The following is a 5509-nucleotide window of genomic DNA, read 5'->3' as shown; positions in this document are numbered from 1 at the left end:
GATAGTTTAGCTCAAGGTCTAATTTTCTAAAAGCCACAGTTCCCAAATTGCCCCTATCAGAATAAGAGAGCCCCATTCTATAACCATGATATTATCGGAAAAATTCCACGAGTATCACAAAGGATAGAACGAGTTTCAACTGAGCAAAGCCTTCACGGATACTAACGGGTAAAACCCACTGCACCGCTACATGACCCCCTCCTACTTTCCTAAAAGGGTAAGAAAGCCCGGGTATAGGGCCGAGGTATGTGAGGACATCGTGGGAGTGTTCAGTGTGTGAAGGGACACCTTTACCTCTTCCCAATTCAGGGGATTTTATTTTTCCATTTTTCTTTTTCTTTTTTTTCGAAACGAAGAGCATCAGAGGAAATAAAATCGCAAAACAAGCAAAATAGTTAGCCGCAATAATAATAATTAACGATAAAACATTGCCGAATGAGCCCATCTAACTATAATTTGATCGAACAAAATTAAATCTACTTTTGGACCACTAGACCGGTTAAGTCGCTTTGCTATATCCCCAGTGGAGTCGCCAAGCTGTCGCAAGGGATTTCGCGGTCGCCTGGACGATCACTCACCGAAGTGAGAAAGAGTGAGGAGTTGCCACCTTAGTTTTGAGGGTAACTAAAGAAAACCATTTGTGAAAATAAATTGAAATGAAACCACTTCAAGGCAGTAGATTCTAGGTTCGGATCCAGAACGGGTGGGGAAGGTGTTAGGCACCCCACCTCGTCCCTTAATAAGGGTAAGTAGATTTAATTTTGCATTAGTTAGAGGGCTTGAATGGATATGTTGATCCTTTTGACTAAAGGAGCATTTGATTTTTCACTAAATTTGGATCACCTGATACATAAGTAAATGAGACAACCTTAGTGACTGCGTCGTGAAATCATTTTGGTTTTGGGATTATCTCGTGCATGTTAAGATTTGGTGAGAATCTAAAAGAACTCCTCCGATTTGGGGTATTAAAATTTAATTTAAGAATTGTATAAGAACTCTTCTCCGAACTCTTTAATATTTGTTAAAATTTTGTGTTGAGATCGGATAAGAACTCTCATCCGATCTCTATTTAATATTTATTATAATTTTGAGTTTAGACCTGATAAGAAATCTCCTACGATGTCTATTTAATATTTATTAAAATTTTGAGTTGAGACCGGATAAGAACTCTCCTTCGATATCTATTTAATGTTTATTAAAATTTTGATTGAGACCAGATAAGAACTCTCCTCCGATCTCTATTTAATATTTATTAAAATTTTGAGTTGAGACCGGATAAGAACTCTCCTCCGATCTCTATTAAGTATTTATTTAAATTTTGATTTGAGACCGGATAAGAACTCTCCTCCGATCCCTATTTAATTAAAGTTTTGAGTTGAGAATCTGATAAGAACCCTCTTCCTATCTCATTTTAAATTAACAGGAAACTTAATGGGATCTTTCCGATCTCCCAAATTTTAATTTCAGCTACATGTCATAAGGTCCTAAAGCTAAAGATTCTGACGTTCTAAGGTGCTGGGGATAAGGCTTCTTTTAACTGATTGATATTTTGTGACTAAATAAGAAAAGCTAGAATAAATTTTGCTGACCTCCCTAAGGTCACTTTACAAGACCTATGAATGTCCGATCTATTCTGCTTCGCTTACTTTGATTTTATCCCACTTTATGGCATCTTGCCGAATTGCCGTTACGCCACCTAATATTGTGGCTATTTTCCGACGTATTATTCGTGCTCTCTCTTAAAAGAGACCCGTAAGTTGCGCTTATTTATATTTTACCCAACCACTTACACGCTACTAGGAACTAGAAAATTTGCATTCGAAACGCATTTAAGGTTAATAAAACGATAGATCGATCACTAAAGAAATAAACTTGAGAGTAACATTCTTTAAGGTTCTTGGCACTAAATGAACTTGGAGAAAATCACATGCATAAAAAGGACAAAGAGAATGCGAAAGTAAACGTAAACACTTAACAAAATGGCAATATGAGCTCTTACCGTAAGGAGCCAAATCTATTGAAATGACTACTGGGTGACAAATAGTAATAAGACAAAGCAGATCGATTAGCTTGAGGGTGATGTTCTTTGTGAATCAAGGGTGCTTAGCTAAAATGCAATAAGATTAAGATAAAAACCGAGTGAAATGAAATTGAGCTTGGATAATGGGAATGAAGACAGAGATGATAAAAGGCTGAAAGTGAGAGTGTGACTGGATAATGAACAAACTGAAAATGTAGAGTTTCAGTATTCAAAATCCTTTTCAAGAAAACACTAAAAACTAGTTTCAAAAGTCTTTCTAATCAAAACTTCAAAGTAGCAGAGTAACAAATCGAATCAAGTTTGAGTTCTTCCGCTATAATAACTACCTCTCTTTTTTGCCCGTGCCTTTAACATTTTTTCATGCAGTTATTTATAGGTATCGTGTGCTCCCCATGAAGGGTCAGGATTTATTTTGAGGTAGATGGAGGGTCAAGATTTCGTTGGACATGATCGGTTTTTCAGGAATTAAAGAGAATCAAAATGAATGGTCGAGATCACTCTTCGTAATTTTTGTCCTTTTCTTCTTTCAACTGACGGTCCCAAATCTTCTCGTCCGAACGATTCGAGGGCTAAGAGCGAAAGACGCCGGTATTGTCCTCTTCTCTTGATCCAAGGGTTCCGGGTTTGTCCTTACCATGAGATCAACGGTGGGGATTGGGATGTACAGGATCACATGACATACCTCGCACTGCCAAGATTATGGCGCGATTCTTAGGCGTATGCGGTGGAGATCTCTGCCACGCTTTAACTACCTCGCTCGATTCGACGATGGTTATTTGGGATTTGTCTTATTCTTTTGTCTTCCGATCCTCTTCTTGACACGCTCTTTTCCGATCTCTCATGCTAATCTCCCATCTTCCGATCTATTATTCCGATCTTTCCTTTCTCTCGTCCGGCCGGTCAAAGCATTAATTTCTCGATTCCCGAGGCTCGCTTGCTCGCTTCAGCAATAAATGCCCGTTTTCCCCTATATATACCCCTGACGACAGAGACATTTCCTTCATCTGATTTTTCTCTCTTCCTTCTTTCTCTTCCGCCACTTTGCTCCGCATCGCTCCGCCATGATTGTGGTTTTGATCCTCTCCGATGGACTTCCTTATTCCTCGACTGAAAATTTACGACCCCGGTGATCGCATAACCTTGTCTGATGCTCCGCTGACCCTTGGCGGTTGCTTCCTCAAGTTCATTCGGCTTCTCTCCACATTGAGTGTTCCGACAGCGGTTTCCTCCCACATTGGGTGTTCCGACAGCGGATTAAGCTCCGATCGGCGACACCCTTGGGATCAGTTATAAACCTGGGACTCTTTAGATAGGATGTCCCATCGGTCTCTAGAGATCGCCCAAATGATGTAATCCTTCAATGTAATCAGATCTCTAGAGATCGCCCAAATGATGTAGTTAGACCTTTATTGTAATCCGATCCCTAGAGATCGCCCAAATGATGTAATCCGATCTTTTGGAAATAAAAATCTTGTTTCTCCAATTATTATCTTATTGATTATTTTCCGATCTCTGATATATTTGTCCGATCTGGTTCCTAACAAAACGACTCTTAACTAATCCTTCATTCAAGATATTCAACTTATTATGCCGATCTCCATTTAACCGATCTCTTTGGAATGTTCGAATATTTGAGAGAAGTGTCGACCAAGTGGCGAGTCCCACCAATCGATGCGTTGCCTAGAGCCTCGTGAGCATTAAATGCTCGGACTAGTATAAATAGGGGTGGGGTTAGCCGCTTGTTCTCTCATTCCATTTTCACCCCCGCTCACAACTTCAAGTTCTCTCGCTTTTCTCAAGTTCTTCCGACGCCGATCGATTCTGTAAGGGCTTTGATCTTCTTTTTAGTTTAAGTTCTTTATTTCTTTTAAAAATGAGCGGTGCCGAAGGTCAAAGAGCAGCGAGTCCTCCTTCCATTCAGTTCTCGTGGTCGTCTGACAAAGAAGAAGTGGTCAGGCCAAGCTCGCAAACAGAACCTCCTAGGGCCTCTGCTCACTGGGCCGAGTCGGACCATCAAGGCACGTACCTTCTTCAGGGAGGGAGAATCTCCCTATGGACGAGCTGCCATCGATCTTACAAGAGTCCGATCTACAATCGTTTAGCCAGGAGTACAATATTCGCCCTGATTTATATGAACTTATCCGGTGCCACGACGATCACCGAGCCGATCACTTCTTTGAAGAGAATGACCTGGTTATGGTATACGAGGAACAGTTAAAGGCCGGTCTTCGGTTCCCTCTGGATGACTTCTTCAAGGAGGTCCTAAAACTTCACCGGGTGTGCATTGCTCAAGTTCATCCTAACTCGTGGCGGATCTTAGTAGCCTTCCGAGGTCTGTGCCGAGCTAAGGGAATCAGACCTATGGCTAAGGTGTTCTCCGAATCAAGAGCTAACTCACAAAGGACGACGAGCACTGGTTCTTTCAGGCGAAGCCTCATTGCGGGCTCTTCACCGATCTTCCCTCCTCCCTTAAAAATTGGAAGAACCGCTTCTTCATCCTAAGGAGCAAAAATCCGACCTGCTTTGAGGACTTCCCCCGTAGCTGGTGGCACCAGGGGCCCCTGCTTCCGAAGCGCATTTACCTGAACCAGGAGGAAAGCTTAATAGTGATGGATTTGAAGAATCAGGCTGCCACTCAAAAGTATTCTGTTTAGATGCGTGACCGCGAGCCGCACCATTGGAACATACACCGCCACCGCCAAGATCGCGAACTTCCGCTCTCCGACCTCAGATCGGTATTTTCTACATCTCAGATCTCAGGACCTTAGCGATCTCACTGACCTCTTCTTTGTGTAGGTATGGCGGGTGATGAGGGTTCTAGGAAGCGGAAGAAAGAAAAAGAGATCTCCCAGAAAGTAAAGGAGATGAAGCGTTCGGAAAAGCTTCAAACTCCCGGCCGTGAACCAGGGGAGACGCAAGGAGGCCCGTCCCGACCTTCGGGTCTGCCGATCACTGAAGCTGTCTGATCTCCTCCTCAACAGGAAGAGTCGGCTCCACCCCCTCCAGTTGCTCCAAGCACAGAAAGGGGTCCTTCTCAATCTTCTGTGAAATCCTCTTCTCGTGGCGCTCAAACGTTGATAGAGTCCCTGAAGAATAACCGGACTGTTCGGGAGAACCCCGGTTTTGCCAAAGTCTTGGGGTCTTCCATCTGCCTTTGGGAGGATCGAGAAAGGCTATTCCCGTACAGCCTTGACGATATCTTGACTCGCTCCATGAGCCTGAACGTGGAGTGCCTGGTGAACCAGACCATAGTTCGAGAAAAGGCTCATCGCCTGGGCAAGGAGATCGAGAAGAAGAATCAGGAAATGGCTTCCCTCCGATCCCAACTCGCATCCGCTCAGGATTACATATCTCAAGTTGAGGGGCGGGCGAAGTTCTATGAAGACAGAGTGGCCGAACAGAATCATGTTCTGGCTGAAAGGGATCGGGCTCTCAAGGAAGTCAAGGCACTCCGGGCCAACGAAGCTT

Source organism: Hevea brasiliensis, chromosome 14, assembly GCF_030052815.1.
Source record: "Hevea brasiliensis isolate MT/VB/25A 57/8 chromosome 14, ASM3005281v1, whole genome shotgun sequence".
In the NCBI taxonomy this organism is placed as follows: Eukaryota; Viridiplantae; Streptophyta; class Magnoliopsida; order Malpighiales; family Euphorbiaceae; genus Hevea; species Hevea brasiliensis.
Note: the sequence above shows the minus strand (reverse complement) of the source record.